This window comes from Falco biarmicus, chromosome 5 (genome assembly GCF_023638135.1).
Source record: "Falco biarmicus isolate bFalBia1 chromosome 5, bFalBia1.pri, whole genome shotgun sequence".
NCBI lineage: Eukaryota > Metazoa > Chordata > Aves > Falconiformes > Falconidae > Falco > Falco biarmicus.
The window spans coordinates 13,340,555-13,356,360 of record NC_079292.1 but is presented as its reverse complement, the minus strand read 5'-3'; the positions used below and the strand labels follow the sequence as shown (position 1 = coordinate 13,356,360).

The 15,806-nt window shown below is 37.7% G+C and overlaps 1 long non-coding RNA gene across 1 annotated transcript; it reads left to right on the top strand.

The window, feature by feature from the left end:
- Positions 1-1,351: 1,351 nt before the first annotated feature.
- Positions 1,352-9,780, top strand: LOC130150821 (uncharacterized). Its single transcript, XR_008822397.1, has 3 exons — positions 1,352-1,496; positions 3,074-4,871; positions 8,447-9,780. It is a non-coding gene; the product is annotated as an uncharacterized LOC130150821 (long non-coding RNA).
- Positions 9,781-15,806: the final 6,026 nt, after the last annotated feature.

Genomic DNA, 15,806 nt, shown 5'->3' with positions numbered 1-15,806 from the left:
AAGCTAGTTCATAATAGTTCACTCTTGGAAGAAAGGTTTGCTAACCACACAACAGGCAGAATGAATGTTTGCTACACTGTCTCCCGACAAAACATGACAGAGGCCCAACAGGGTTGTGTCTATCACCTGTAAGTAATCTTCCAGCTCTGCTTCTGTTGTTCCTCAATACATTCGAAAATCTTGTACATTTCCGTGGTATATTTTAACCTAGGAAATATTCAGGTGCTTTTCTAAGTTATGACCTTGGTACAGTTTTTAGCCAGGGAACCAGCCCTTGCTACCAAGAGGGCCTGGGGGCAGGTCACTGTTGGAGCTTTGGAGAAAATAATGTGAAAAAAACTGTGACACCGCAATGGGAGTTGATAACAGTGGTTTTTCTACTCTGTGCTTACCTAGTGCTAAGACCTCTGTTGGAGAGAACCTTCACTTCTCCATTTAGAAACAAGACAGGTAGTTGAATCTTGGGCTTCATGGAGACTTGAAGTCCCTCTGTGAAACAGGTTTTGGGCAGGTGCTGCAAGCAGAGTAGAAAGATGCACAGAAAAATTATTCTATGCTTTCCAGCATTTCTGCAGGGGAAGGAGGTAGTAAAAAGGCTCATTACAAGTTCCTGATGAAATAGGTTTCCTCATTATGAGTCTTTGAATCAGTGACTGAGTCCACCTCTGCTTAAAACAATATTTTGTATTGCAAGGTGGTAATAATTTTTAAGGTCTTTCAGTAATATATAATATAGTCATGTTCTGTGTAACATAAAATAAATAGTAAAAATTCCATGTACTCTTTTAAATTGGTTAAATTCTGATTGGATGAGACTTCATTCTATATGATGTATAAGCAACATACATATGAAAGTACAAAAGCTTAGATTTTTTTTTTGCCATTGTTATTTTTAGTACTAAATTTAAAAATATTTGGACAAAACATTTCCTAGTCATGTCCATCTATAATAACATTAGATTTGAGCAGCATGTAAACAAATTAAAGTTCAGCACCATCTCTAGAATGCCCAGCCGGAGACTAACGTATAGCTAACATAATTAGCCTTTTATTGTTCCTGTTGGAAAACCAATTCAATAGCAGTGGTTGGAAAAGTGTGAAACTTGGAAGCAGTTTCCAACAGACAAATTTAAGATGTTAATGACATCTTGGAAGACCACAATTAGAAGATTAGAGGTATAGGACTGTCCCATAATTGACAGCCCATCAATTAGCAAATACTTTAATAACACTTTAATCAATGACAAATAAATTTTAAAACTCCCCATGACCTTACTGGTCTTTCAGATCGCGGGGGGGGGCGGGGGGGGGGGAATGCTAATTTCAATCCTTGATTTCCCTTTTGGCAGCCTCTGCAAGTGAGCTGGAAAGTGTCTGTTAAAAAGGAATAGCTCAACTGAAACAAATTTCTCTGGCTTTTGTCTCCAAGTGAACTGCACTGTGAAAGGACATGAAATGTGAATGCACTGCCGAAGACGTTTACAGTAAAAGATAAGGTACAAGCGGAGGGTAACTATTAAAATCTCCGTTGTACAGCAAATGCTCAGAATGGTAAAAGGTTGTTCAAGAAACAACAAGTAAAATAAAACTTTAGTGTTTTCTAAAGGTTCTCTGCAGATATCTAAATTTTTTATGCACGTTATCCTCATAGCCTTGGTAAGAGCTGTTATTAGAGCTGCATGAAGAAACTGCTAGTTATTCAGGTGTATGAAGTTATATACAGCAAAAGTGTGTGATAAGAGGGGGAAACGCCCTTATGTTCACTGGTGAAGATATTAATTAATACATTCTGCTCTTGAGAATGATGCTTTAATTTAGCTGGAGAAGTTTTCCTCTAATGTTTTTGCTGATTTGTGTTCATTTACGGATCAACCTTCAAATAAATGGGGTTTTGTAGGCATTTTTTAATGAAACATTGTATGTTTACAATTGTGCATGCAATTATTCCACATGGGGACTTGAATAGGAGCTTACTTCAAAGTCCATCACATTTAATCCACATGGATTTCAGGGATGTGACGTCAGGCCTCACGTGCAGATATAGGTAGTTGCCAACTGGAACTTGAACATACAAACATTTAGGTAACTAAAATATCATTTGCCTTTATATATCTAGGCTTCTGGACTGGACTCATGAAAACATTGAAAATGGGACTTTCTGAACACCTTCACATTGTGGCATGCAAAAAGAAAGCTATATTGTGTATCCTAGTTAATCTCAAAAGTGATGACACCTCTTTTGGGGTAAAGGATGAACTGAATGATCTCTCCAGATCTTTGCAGCCATTTTATATAAATTTAACTGTATAGATAAAAAAGTGGCTGATTAGTGGTGTTGAAAGGATGTAAATTATACTTGCTGACTTATGAAGTTTGATTCATTCTCTTTTTTACATATTTTGATGGCAAAATACCCTTAAGTTCTTTCATTAAGATAGTAGTTTAAAGAAAAGAATGCAAAGTTCAAAAGGGGGTTTCTGTAGCAAATTTGTGTGCCTACACTCTAATGTGCCCTAAAATACCATTACAGATGGAGTCCTACTAGGAGTATTTTAGGGTCACAGAGTTGACTGTTGTCATTTACACTGGAGTGAATCCATTGACTTCAAAGGAGTCAATATAAATTTTTGAATGTTGTACATGAGATGTGAATGCAGACTGCAGGCTGACTTTTCTTGAAACTCTTATAAGATTTTGGTTGAATTAATTAGAATTGCAGGATTTTTTTTAAAAAGCACATATATAATTTTATTATTTACTTCACTGAGCTGAACATGGAAATTGAACCAAAACCTCTCTTCAGAACAAGACTGTTGTTTTCTTTTACAAAACATAAACATGGCTTTGATTGATGAAATTTTGTGGGAGCTACATGAAAATACAGAGAAGAAATGGGACTGAAAATTTCGGTTTCATTACTCTTCAGAAAATGCTGTGAAAGTCTCCTGACAGAGATCCAACAATGACTCTGTAAAATAGCTTCAAGGCATGGACAAAAAGAGCTCAGAAGAGGTTGAAAAAGTAACTTCCTAACCTAAGGGAAGGCTTTCTTTCGTTTCTCTCCTTCTGCTAGAACGCTGTGTGACTGAAAACCAGATTTGGGACTGATCTCACCTAGTATTGGAGATCTATCTCTGGATAGTTACCCCAACATTTTTGGGACTCCATGGAGAGGAACAGGTGGGTTTGGGTGCAATTTATCTGACCTGTTTTAGAGGAGTTGTGACTCAGAGGTGACTGCTGCTCTCACTAACTATGAAGAGGGTGTCTTGGGTCAGAGGAGTGCAAGAAATTGTATTTCACTATTAGGTTTTGTTTTCAATGCCCAACTGGGTTTGTGACCTAAGCCCATTTCTTTATTCGTAGAACAACAATTTGGTTGTTTGGGGTTTTCTTTAATTAAAAAAGAGCGTTAGAGCCATGTGCCCAAAAGCTGGAATGCTGCCACTCTGGTGCTTTTAGTGTGGAGATTAGAAGAACAGTAGGTCATATTCCCTGTCTTTTTACTAATAAATGGTTAGCTGGATTGTCCAACTACATCACAATTTCTGGGGTTTTTCTTGTCAGATTAGCTAAGAAAGGCTACTATTGTACGCATAATGTATTGACCAGGTAACCCCTCCAAGTGAAGGAGGCTTGGAGCACAACTCCTGGCAAAAAGTATATCAGGATTTCCAAATGAAAATACTTTCATTTCTTACATTTTGCTTTTTATTTGAAATTTGCATGAAAATATATTTTAATGAATACATTACAGAAGTCTACCTTGTATCCCAGTCCCAGGGGGAAAAATAGTTTGTGTTGTAATCCAGTCCAAAGTAACCATGATGAATGAAATTTCAAGCCTAATTCATACTTTAAAAAATGCTAAATTCAGCCAACATAAATGGTTTTATGGTAAACATCGATTGTTCTGTAGAGTTGTTTTGTTCAAGAAAAGCAACTCACATAAGTAAACCAATATACTTACTCAAAAGTCTTTTGATGGAAAAGCAAGGCACTGTTTAAATAACTGTATTTTTTGCTAGCTAGACAAAGTTTTGACTTTTCATTGGAAAACCAGAATATTTTAATGAAAATTGTTCTCCCTAGGGATGAGAAACATCTCCCACTTTTATGTAAATTTGTATTTTCTAAATAAAAAGAGCAGCTGTTGTGCAGCTTCTAAGAAGTGTGAAACAGTTTTCTTCTTTTCTAAGCCACTGCAGATTTCACTATGGCAAAAGTAAGCAGTTTATTAGATTAAGTTAACTTAGATTATTCAGACTATTTTACAGTTAAAGCTGTTGAAAACATCACAGATCTTAATTACTGGTTATCACAGACTTGTAACAAATTTGCAGTTATTATTTCTTTCAGAAAGTCTGGTCTCTCTATCTTACCACCTCGGAAGAGCAGCAGGATGTGAATGTTACACACACGCTCACGACTTCAGGTCATGCTTCTGGTTCGTGTTGCCTCCTTGCTACTGGCTGCTCTTGTCTATGTTCCTCCTGCCACACCAGGCTGTGTTTTGGCGTAAATGCGTTGTGGGCTGGAGGTCGTTTGAGGCCCTGTGCTCTTCAAGCCAATGGGTCTCTTTAGCACAAACACTGCATTTTCTGGTCATCAATAAAATGCCTACAGTATGTGGGCACTGAACAAGTGGGTGAGGATAAAACCAAAAATTTTGTAGGTCTCAGTGAGGGAAGAAAAAGGTAGATCTATGGCATAAGAATTAACGACACACTGGACGTACTCAGAAGACATACTTCAAGAAATATTGACCTTTTTTTTTTTTTTTTTTTTTTTTTTTGACCACATTTGCTCAAAAAATGACCACAATTGACCAAATGTGGACAACTGACCAAGAAAAGGAGACCAATGAGAAGGTAACCATGGGTTTCAGTTTCTTTTGGATATGGGTCAGGCAGATAACATAAAATAAATACTACATAGTACATGTTTTACTGTGATAAACGTGTTTTAATATAGACAACATAAAAGCAAAAATGTGTCTCATTGCCTGACTTTACCATCAATTTTTTGTGCTTTGGGGTGACTGCAGTATTGCCCTCTTCCTTTAAAGCTAAGATGACTCATGATCACTAATGCATATATTTCTAAACAGAACTGAAGTACGTATCAAATCTAGTTACACATGAAATCTAAAAATCCCATGTAGTACCTTGACCATGAGGGTAGGGTTTGTAGGAACTTTCTATTGTCAAAGAATGTGCAAGCAAACACAATTGTTCAAAAAAGCCTTTGAATAAAAATGCTATAGATAATGCTTTAAATTTTTAAATAGTTTGGGTGGTGGTTTTTTTTCTGTGGTAGATCTATTCTTTTTGATGTTAGTGATAACATACATTCCATCGATCTGTCTCCCCAATGACTTGCTGAAGTTTGGTGGTATAGCTATTAAAATTTTGCTTAAGTTCATCCACCTTATTTCTCCTGCACTGAGTTATCCCTTCACATATTATCCCTTGTTGAGAGGCACGGGGGGGGGGAAAAAATCACTGTGTGTGTGAAGAATATTTTCCACTGGTCTTGAAAAAGCAATTAAGGAATGTTCCATTTATTCTTCCAAAGCCAATGTTTACTTTTTTGAATACTTTTGATTATTTTTCCCTCTTAACTCATAGTATTTTTCAAGTTTTACTTCTTGCTTTTAAAGTAATTCAATGCCTGCTTGTGTTAGGTATTTACCACTTGCTGTGAGTGCTAGATTATACATGAGATTGAGACAAATCACTGGAAAACAGAGAGGAAAAATCAGGATCTTTACAATATCTTTCACATTTTTACCTACAACATCTATTTTTTGAAGGAATACTTACAGGAAAAATACAGCTATGAAACTATATTATCGTTTTTAAAGTTAACGTATTATGAACCAGTTTTTACTGAAATCAGTTATATAGTCCTGAATAATTTTTTAGAATAGTCAAAGGAAAATTAGTGCAATCTTTGTTGTGTTATTGTATATTTAATAGTCCTCTAGTAGGCCATAAAACTCCAAATCTCTTACAGTAAAATGTTCTAAAACTCAAAATACATACAAATAATTTCATTTTACATTGGTTATTATGAATACACAACCCCTTACTCTTGCTATGTAATATTTAGAGATATTTTTGCGTGCTGTATTCAGATTTATACAAAGTGAGCATATTTATCATATTGCAAAAAAAAAATCCCATTGCTTTATTTATTATTTATTTAATTCCAGTTAATCATCACTGGAACTATTTTAAAGATTCACTGAATGAAAATGAATGTCCACTGTAATTTAGGCAATGAACATTTGCATTTTAATTTATATTTATGTAGGGCTGAGTAACTGTTCTATAAAATCTTTTTTGTACAGCTGTATTGCAATAGAAAATATTAGAAAGCTTTAGTGACAGGCTGTGTATGGTACATATTTCTTAGAAATTATGATTATTAAGAAAAAAACCCCAAACATAAAATGCATACATAAGAAACCTTTAGTATTATAAGCATTGTAATAACTAAATTCTGGAAATTCAAAGTCTCAAACAGTTCTGTAACTCATCCTATTCAAAACTAATACAGCACAGTGCAATTTTTACAGTGCCCTTTGTGCTAGTATCCTGGAGCACTTTAAAATGAATAAAGTTAAAATTAGCAATGTAGCACTCAATTTCCTAAAGGAGTTACTTTAGAAAAACTAAGTAAAATCAATGCCTTAAATGTTTGGATTTAAAACCCTGCCAATTGAAGCTCTTTCTATTTCAAGCAGCAAAGTATTCTAAATCTCCCGAACAAAATGTCTGAAGGCTCTATAGGTTTAGGATATCAAAAAACTATTTAAGAATTATAAAACCATCATCTATCAATCTCTGAGTGCATGCTGATAGGCATGGAAAGTAAATGTAATGGCTAGGCAAAGCTACACAGCAGCCTCTGCATCAAATAAGAAGCTAGTTTATGTGCATTTCTATAATACATTTCACCTGAAGATCTCAAAGGGGTCCCTGTGTTCATTCCAGCAGAACCATATAAAACACTTACAAAATAGAACTGTGAACTGCAGCAATATGCTGGAAAAAAAAAGTTTTGTATGAACAGCAGGAGAGGTGCACCCTCCAATAGGCTAGGGGGTAAATTGCACATCAGGTGGCATCACTGGTGTAACAGGTCTCCTTGTAAATTATTTTATTGAACTGCAGCTCTGCAATTGATTACTGCAGGTCCTGCATTTACATATGCAACCATCATTAGCAGGAAACAGAGTTTTGTAGGATCTCAGCAACTACAAGTGTAGCAGCAGAGCATGGAAGCAACGACTGTGTTCTCTCTTCTGTCTTGCAAAAACACGTAAAATGTGTACCCCCTAGATGGAAAAGAAGGAAATCCACAATTGTATGAGATACTGATGAGCAAGCAGAATCTTGCTATTTCTGCTAACCAGCTTGATAATATCAAAAGAAACAAATAAACTTGTTTTCAAACTCTGGATGAAATTGGAGAATCATCTTTCGAATTACAGAAAAGTAGAATTAATTTCAATAGTATTTGGGAGACACAAAACAAGAATGTAAGTCACATACACATGACAGGAACTTATGAGCAGCACATGGTGCTCAGGATGAGGAATCTGGTCATGGGTGAGTCCTGGAAGCAGGGCTGTGGGTATTAGTCTTGATCAACCACTGGCAGGCAAGAAAGCAAAGATCTGCAGTGGCTGTCAACTAGCACAATTCATTCAGTCACCTGTGTTGTACGGCAACACGGGAGCAAGATGCAGGGTGCGGACTCACCTCCAGCTTCTATTTGTGGCTATACTCCACCTCGTTTATATAACCACTTTTGAGTTTCCTTGCCCTTTTCTTCCCCATTGCTACAATCCAGTCTATAACAAACTACTAACCTCCTTCCTTGTCTAGCTATCTCTAATTTCCTTGTGCCCCAGCAAGCTAATCATTCACCACCAGGGCAGCCGAATCCAAGGGACCTACTTTGAGCAGAAGGTTGAACTAGATGACTCCTGAAGCTCACTTCCAACCTACATGGTTTTGTCGTTCTATAATTAATGCTAAGTTGGGTCACCTTTTTCTTTATATGATTTCCGCTTTAATTTAGTCTTGTGATTGAGGCCAAGGTGCTGCTTAGTTATCATTTAAAAGTCTTGCTGTCATTGCCCTCCATTTCTTTAAATAATCTGTTTCTGAACTCGGTGAGTAAATGAATGCTATTTGTATAAACCTGCAGTTTTGTGAGCGTATCCACATCTTTCTGCCTCTCTACTGATACCTGCACTGATTTTGTCCATGATAATATGAACTGCCAGGAAGACATTTGTGCTGGCTCTGCATCCATCAGTGGCTAAGAAGGATGCAGCTATTTTGAGCAGCACTGTTTTCTGAAACCACTGAGACTGGAATTGGTCTGGGAATCTCTGTAGTTTGTAAAACCTTTCTCTGTTTCCTTCCAGAGAAGAAGGAAGATGCTGCTTCCAGTGGGGAGCTTCTCCAACATGACACCCTGCTCTACTGCTACTTTTTTTTTTTTTTTTTTAAATATCTTTTATAATCTGACAAAGACCACCTATTGACATAAGAGGACAGGTTTTGTATGGCAGGAAACACTGTATAGGCACCGATTACAGAAATAAACTGTGTTGTGGATGTGATCTTAAATACATATTTCTGGTTTCATAAACAGCCTTCCTTCATTTGTTGAGCGATGAAAGACCACTAAGATCTCATCAGTCCGAAAAGGGAGATGTGAAACCCTTTGCTGATGGATCTTTGCCAAGGGAGGTGGCAGGAGGGCATGGGAAGGGAAAGAAGTGAGACAAAGACATTGCAGGTGTGGAGAAAGGAGTTGTCTTTGTGTGTGTCAGAACATGTCAGGTTACAGGAGGAATGACGAAATACATTGGTGTTGGGAAAGTTACAGGTCCAGAAATTACCATCTACAGATGGTTAGTGTAACAAGAGACTGCTGATGAATGCTTGCGTTGGTGAAGTTCATAGCAGTCTTGCCACTTGCTGCTGTGTGACTCAAGATTTCCATACATTTCTGTGATACAAGAAGGTGTTTGAAACTTGATTTCTTTTGTCATAATCTGAATGACCAGAAGAGAACCCAATGAAATAACTAGCAGAAAAGTAGCTGCCTGCATAGAAGGAAAAAGATTTTAAAGTGAGGCATTTATTGGATGGCACAACCAGAAATGAGCAGAGGGAAAGTACAATACCCTTCCTCCCTACCTTCCTTGTGCAGCTGGACTCTACAGGAGGGTGGCTTGGAGAATGAAGTAGCAAGCATAGTCAAAGCTCTGTCACAAACTGAGTCCCTAATGAATATCTAGTTCCTTATTACCAGCCTTGCCTCTCCACGGGTGTTTTGGTGTTGTGCGTTTCTTAAAAATTTCTGTGTCAGGTTAAAGTAACACAAAAGTTAGCTTTCTGCTACGTCTAGCAGAAGCAAACATATTAGCTCAACAAGAAAGTAAACATGGGCACTTTAAATCATTAATTCCAACTAGGGATTCCAAATCTTGCTTAAACTTTTTTTAGTTTTTTTCCTAGTCTGTGTATCTGTAGTGTGACATCTTTACAATGCAAACCCTCTGTCACCTGTTCCATATGATTAGTGTTTGAGATGATTTTCAGTGTCAGGTTGTGCAGGTTTTGGCTCACAAGAAGAGGCTATTTAAACTTCTCCATATAGTCAATGATGCAGATTACTCATAGGAAAAAAGGACTGAGAGATGGAAAAAGTTAGTAATATTTCCAGGCAAGTGGGCTTTCAAAACTGATGTGTTTGCTGCCAAGACTTTTTTGACGCTGTCATAAGATACTTTCTTCCTGATTCTTGGGTTTTCTTTGTTGATTATTGCTCTTTTGCATAGTTTATCCCTTCTTCGGAACCATTCATAAAATAGCCATCATGTTTGCATGGTATGGTTGGACACGTGTGCTCCCACCCTTGGAAGGGGTGCCCATATTCTGTCCCCTTGTCCAGAATGTCCAGATAATGCAGTCTGAAAATAAAGTTCCTATTTAAGTGGAAAATTCAGTCATTGTCACTGTTAACTTTGATGGGATTTAAGACATGCTTAATATTAAGTGTATGCTTTATATTTTCCAGAGTGGGGAAGTCAAGGAAGAAAATGAAGAAAACATTTTCAAATTCTAAATGCCATACACTTTAAACAACTGTTTTTCAAGAAACAAGGACTGGATAATTAATTCTTTGTTGAGGTTTTGTGTGCTTGCTAGGAATGAAGAGATTGAAAAACAGTGGTAGAAAACTATGAAGTACTTGACAGATGCTTTTTAAATTATAATAATAGCTACAGTAAGTGTAAGATGGTATATTGCGCAGAGACGTTTACTGAACTACCAGGTACTCATTTGGCTATAGGCAAACACAGATCAATGGCAACTGACTGAAAATGAGTAGGGGTATTTTTTTTTTTTTTTTCCTTACCAATTCTTCTAAAATAAGTCTCTTTAAATTTGTGACACAGTCGGTCATGTGCATCATATTATGGCAGGTTACATCACATGATTTTATGTAGCCTGCTGGTAACGTCACTTTGCATTATACATTTAAAGAAATATCACTTCTTTTCAGGAAGAGTAGAAGACAGTAATCAACTGACAAGTATTCTCCCGCTACCCATGAGAAGAAGCCAAGTATCAGATCTAATACTTTCCACCCCTAACAAATAATTTTCTGTAAATGCTTGTGCATGACAGAATGCTAGCAGATAGTGGGTATTTCACAGCTGGTGACTCTCTTATTGTTTAACTGTGATGTCTGCATCTTATCACTCTGTGCAAATTATTTAGCAACTGCCATATTATTTATAGGTATGAATTGCACAAATTAATCTCATAAATAATTCATTTTTTTGCTGTGAATTAACATTCTGCCACAGTTAAAAATCTATTTTTCTGAAAGAGTATCAATTGCTATGGGCACATTGTGCTTGGTTTTTCAAGGCAATGGTTTTTGAAAAACATAGGTTTCAGTGAAAAGAATGAGAAGGGTTTTTTTTCTTGAACTTTATGCGCACTCGGCAGAAGCTTTCAGCTTGTGAAAAGTGCCACCGTGGTCTTTAATAAGAATTATGTCGTGTTCAGGCATTTACAGGAAGAGGAAAAACATTGGATCTCATCCTAACAGTATGGCAGTCTGTCATGACGTGACAGTAGTTTGTAAACAAAAAACTAACTTACATGAATAATGATCCATTTTCATAACTGAAACCAGGAAATAATAACATTCTTTTTCTTCCCACAGTAAGACATAAGAATGTCATTGTGGACCTAACAGAAAGACAGTCGCAAGTTTGTTTGCTAGTAGACTCCTAGGGAGCTGAACACAAAAATCCAATAAATAATTAGCTCTCCTGTGACAGGCTTCTGAATTACTGTGATACATTAATTGGACAAAATTAGCATGAATTAAGGCAAATAAGTATAACATGTAATTTATTACTTACTAAGCACGGTGCTGCAGTGGAAGCCTCAGATTTCCCTTAAGATTGCTTTAACAGCCATAATGCATTCCTTAATTTACTCTGTGGAAAATCAATTTTTTCAGAGTTCATTAAGCACCAATATGTTACAATGCAAGTCCCTAGAGCATAGAACCACAATACGTTATGCAAATTCATACCAGCGTGTTACCAATATGTAAATAGCAATAATACTATTGTCAGCTTCCTATTGATAGCCATGCTGGAAAGGATAATACTTAAAACTTCTTTAACTCTTCTGGCTTGTTTCTGATATTAATCAGTACTCCTTTTAAATGTCATTTCTTAGGAGAGCTGTTATTTTAAAAAATCTTTTTTCCTTTATGGTTCATTAATGAGTGTTCTGAAGTCTCTGTTTGCAAAGAAGTGGCACATAAAGCTTTCTCACACATTCATAAGCATCAGCCTTTTCACAATGAAAACTCAATATTTCCTGTAGATACACAAATGGGCGACGCTGACTGATCGTTATGGATACACCATACAATAAATGAAAGGGAAGGCACTCTGAAACTGCAAGCCCTATGCATAAATTTACTTAAGCCTTTTTTTTTTTCCTCTTTCTTTGAACAAAAATATAAAAACAAACAGGTGCATTGCATGAATTCCAGCTGCTGTGGCTTTTCCAGCAGGTAGCTGAACACCACACAGCCTCTTCCCACCCCCACCCCAGCCCCTCCAAGCGTGATATCATATGGTGTGGAATGTCCCTTTGGCCAGTGGGTCCAGCTGTCCTGGCTGTGCCCCCTCCCAGCTCCTTGTGCCCCCCAGCCCCTTGCTGCTGGGGCAGGATGAGGAGCTGAAAAGGCCTTGACTTAGTATAAAGACTGCGTAGCAACAACTAAACCATCAACGTGTTATCAACATTATTCTCATCCGAAATTCAAAACACAGCACTGTACCAGCTACTAGAAGGAAAATTAACTCTATCTCAGCCTAAACGGGGACATCAGCCAATCAGATGTGAGCCAGCATTAGGAGAATGAGCTCCCAGACTGTTCGATATTCACCTAATCATATGACAGACTCCAAAGCTATCACAGTAACTGCCTCCGGAGCTCTTTGGGGAGACAGATGTCACCAGTGGAAGGATGATTTCCACATCTTGGCACTCTGCAATTGTCAAACCGAGGGAGGGAGAAGGAGAGGAGGATTCTGCTAGTGAGGAAGCGTCCTTTGTGGAAAGAGGAGGAGCCACGTCTCACTCCTGTCATTCTCCCTTTTATCAGATTTGTTTTCAACAGAAACATTTCTGACTAAATCACACCCTGAGAAGCCAGGAACGGCATCGCCCTGAACTATAAACGCCTGCATTTAAGTCCACAATTTGGCCCTGCTCTGTAACTGTCATTAAAGGCAGCAGGTCAGAAGAGTTGGCTTGGAGGGTTTGGACCTGTGACAGCAGGGTTTGTTTTTTGTATATAATATCTAGAACTGCTTTATTGTTCCTTTGAGTTATGGTGAGACTGGCAGAAGAGCAAGGCATTTGGTCATTATCTTTTTAGCCTCAAATGAAACAGTAATTGATAAGACTATGGGACTTTATTGCAGAACTTAGCCCACAAAAGAACATTTGTTGGAAGATTTGTTTTAGTTGTTGTTGCTTAAGTTTAATGAAGCATAAAACATTTAATTTGTTAGGGCATCCTTGTGTACGCAAACAGAAAAGTCCATGTACAGTGAGGCTTTTATAGCATTTTGTTAACCATCATGTTTGTAGCGTTTCTTCCTATAAATACAGGGAATACTGTGCTAGAGATAAGTAATATTGTGTAATAAATACCCACTAACGCCCAGTGGTAAAATATATTCAGGACTTTACTCAGTCCAGCACTTCCTAGCCTTGCAACTATAACCAAAATGGTGACTGATGGTCTCCAAGCTCCTGTCTGCTGAAAAGCACGATCAAAGTTTTCAGAAGACAAATAAAGCAAAATCAATGCATCCTAAATGTTTCTAGAGTATGTGTACTCTGGAATCATTTTTACAATAAATATATATTTGAACCTAAGCGTATGTTACAGATGAACCCAGTCTGCATATTCTGATTCACTGCAGACAAATCTCACCCCTTGACACCCTCAACCATTCAGCGTATTACAGTGCTTGTAGTTGGTGCTATAGTTGTGTGTCCGTGGAGACTGAATCCCTCTGGGACTGCATCAGGTGCGTGGAGACTGACTCTCTAAAAACAGAAGGCATATGGAGTAATTTGAAAATATTTACCTTTTGTTTATGTTAATGGCAATCTTAAACAGGGAGCAGGCAGCAACATCTGGCTCTATCTGTGCAGGGTCTGCATACAATAGACATTTTAAAATTGTGTTTTCAAATTGTCTGTGATCATTTCCAATAGTATCATATATATTTTGGTAAAAAAATACTTTTCAAATAACTTTACACACCGGAGTAAGCATTTTAAAAATCAGATTAGTGGGTTTGTATTTTCTATGGGCCGTTAAATAGCATGCTTAAAAGCAGTCCCTCGGAGACCCTTAAAGAATCTGGAATGCGTATGAAAGGTGAAAAAGCTGTAGAAATTCTATTATCTGTATTGCCCATGTAAACTGAGTAGTCTAGAACACATGCAGACAAGTTTTGTGGTCCATATATGCCACGTGTATATTTAAATTTCACTTTTCAACTGAGATGGTGTACAATATTGTAAGGCAGTGGGGAAAAAAAAGCAAGCTTGGTAAGTAAAATCTGTGGTTTAAAAGAACAGAAGAAACCGATAGTTTTTTCTAATCTGAATAAATATGAGGATTTTGTTGGATGTGTTTTTTTCTCAACAAGAACCTGCTCAATACACCAGGCATGTTTGGCTACAGGTAGTGTGAGAAAGAGCAGCAGCTGCAGCGTTTGCTGGTTCTGAGTCAGACCAAGTTGCCGTGACAGAAGTGGGAGAGTTTAAACCTCCGAGGGCTTTTCTTGCCGCACTCGTTTCAAGCCTCCCAGAGGCCTGCCCTGGCTCACTACCGTGTGCTGCGGGGTGGAGCCGTAATGTTTGTGACATCTTCTGATCGGGTTTGGAAATTCGTTGTCTTAACGCATTGCATAGGGGCAGTAGTGGCTCAAAAATAATGTGTGTCAAGGATTATTACTGCTGTACTGACTATGAAGCTGTGCTAAGTCTTCCACATTTTACTTACAATGCCACTATTGGTGCTGAAAATTTTTCTGTCAAAACCAGCTCTCAGATGTCACAGCATTTTCCTATTCTGTCCATTCTTCTTCATTACCTCGGCATTCTTGTCTGGAGTTGAGAGCGAAGTATTTTTGTTGCCTTCCCATTGTGTATCCATTGAAAATAATAACAAAAAAATACTGTACCAATAGCATACTGCAATTTTATGTAATCATATATACTTTGAATACTTTTAGTTCGACTGCTGAGAATTTATAATGCAATCCAATTAATTTTTCAGAAGAATTTGTGCAAAATTCTGGACATTAACATATCAGGTGTTGTTTTTCATCATCCTTTTCTACTCAAAATTATTAAAAGAAAGTCAGTTTGGCTAATTTTCTATTCATATACATTTTCTTCTGTAATCTTCCACCTTACAGAATATTTAAAGCTACAAGAATGGTCATTAATGGGGTAAAAGGAAGCTTCCAAGGTGTTTCTATATCTTAAAAAATGCTACAAATAGCTAGGGAGTGGACTCCACCTATATATTCACAGGTGGACTCCAGCTATCTCTATCTATCCACAGACCTCAAAGCTAAATTCTCTATTCTGTATTGTTTATTAGCTTCAAGATTATTGCCTTTTTGACTGCACAGTGGCCTAGCCTGGAAAGAAAAGTTAGAGAGCATCTTCTCACCAGCCTCTTACGCTCTTGCAGTTAGCTCTAGTTTGATGGTAGGGCATTCTTGTTTGGTATGGCATTTTGGGGATCGAATCTAGCTAAGCTGAGGAGAAGCTGGCATGCAGGTATCTCTTCTCTGAGTCGTCTGGTCACTGAGAAATTTTACAAAAAGTTTGTGCCTAGTTATGCATCAGGCCTTAGAAGACAGCTCTGGGGATGAAGGCAGAGCCACACCTGAGCCTTGGCGAGGGGCTGAAGTTCAGGTAGCCCTGTTCCTGGCCAGCTCTAGCCAACCCTGGGCTTCTTTGATCTCTCTTCAAAGTAGCTTCACTCTGTCTTGATTGCAGAGCATGTTGGTGCCAGGGTCACACATTCTGGATCTGCTGGCTGGGGTCAGAGGTCTGCTTTTTGTAGCACTTCAAGTAAGTGGTGCAGTCTTACCGTTAAGTCACTGCCATCTGGATGAATCTAGATCTTACTGG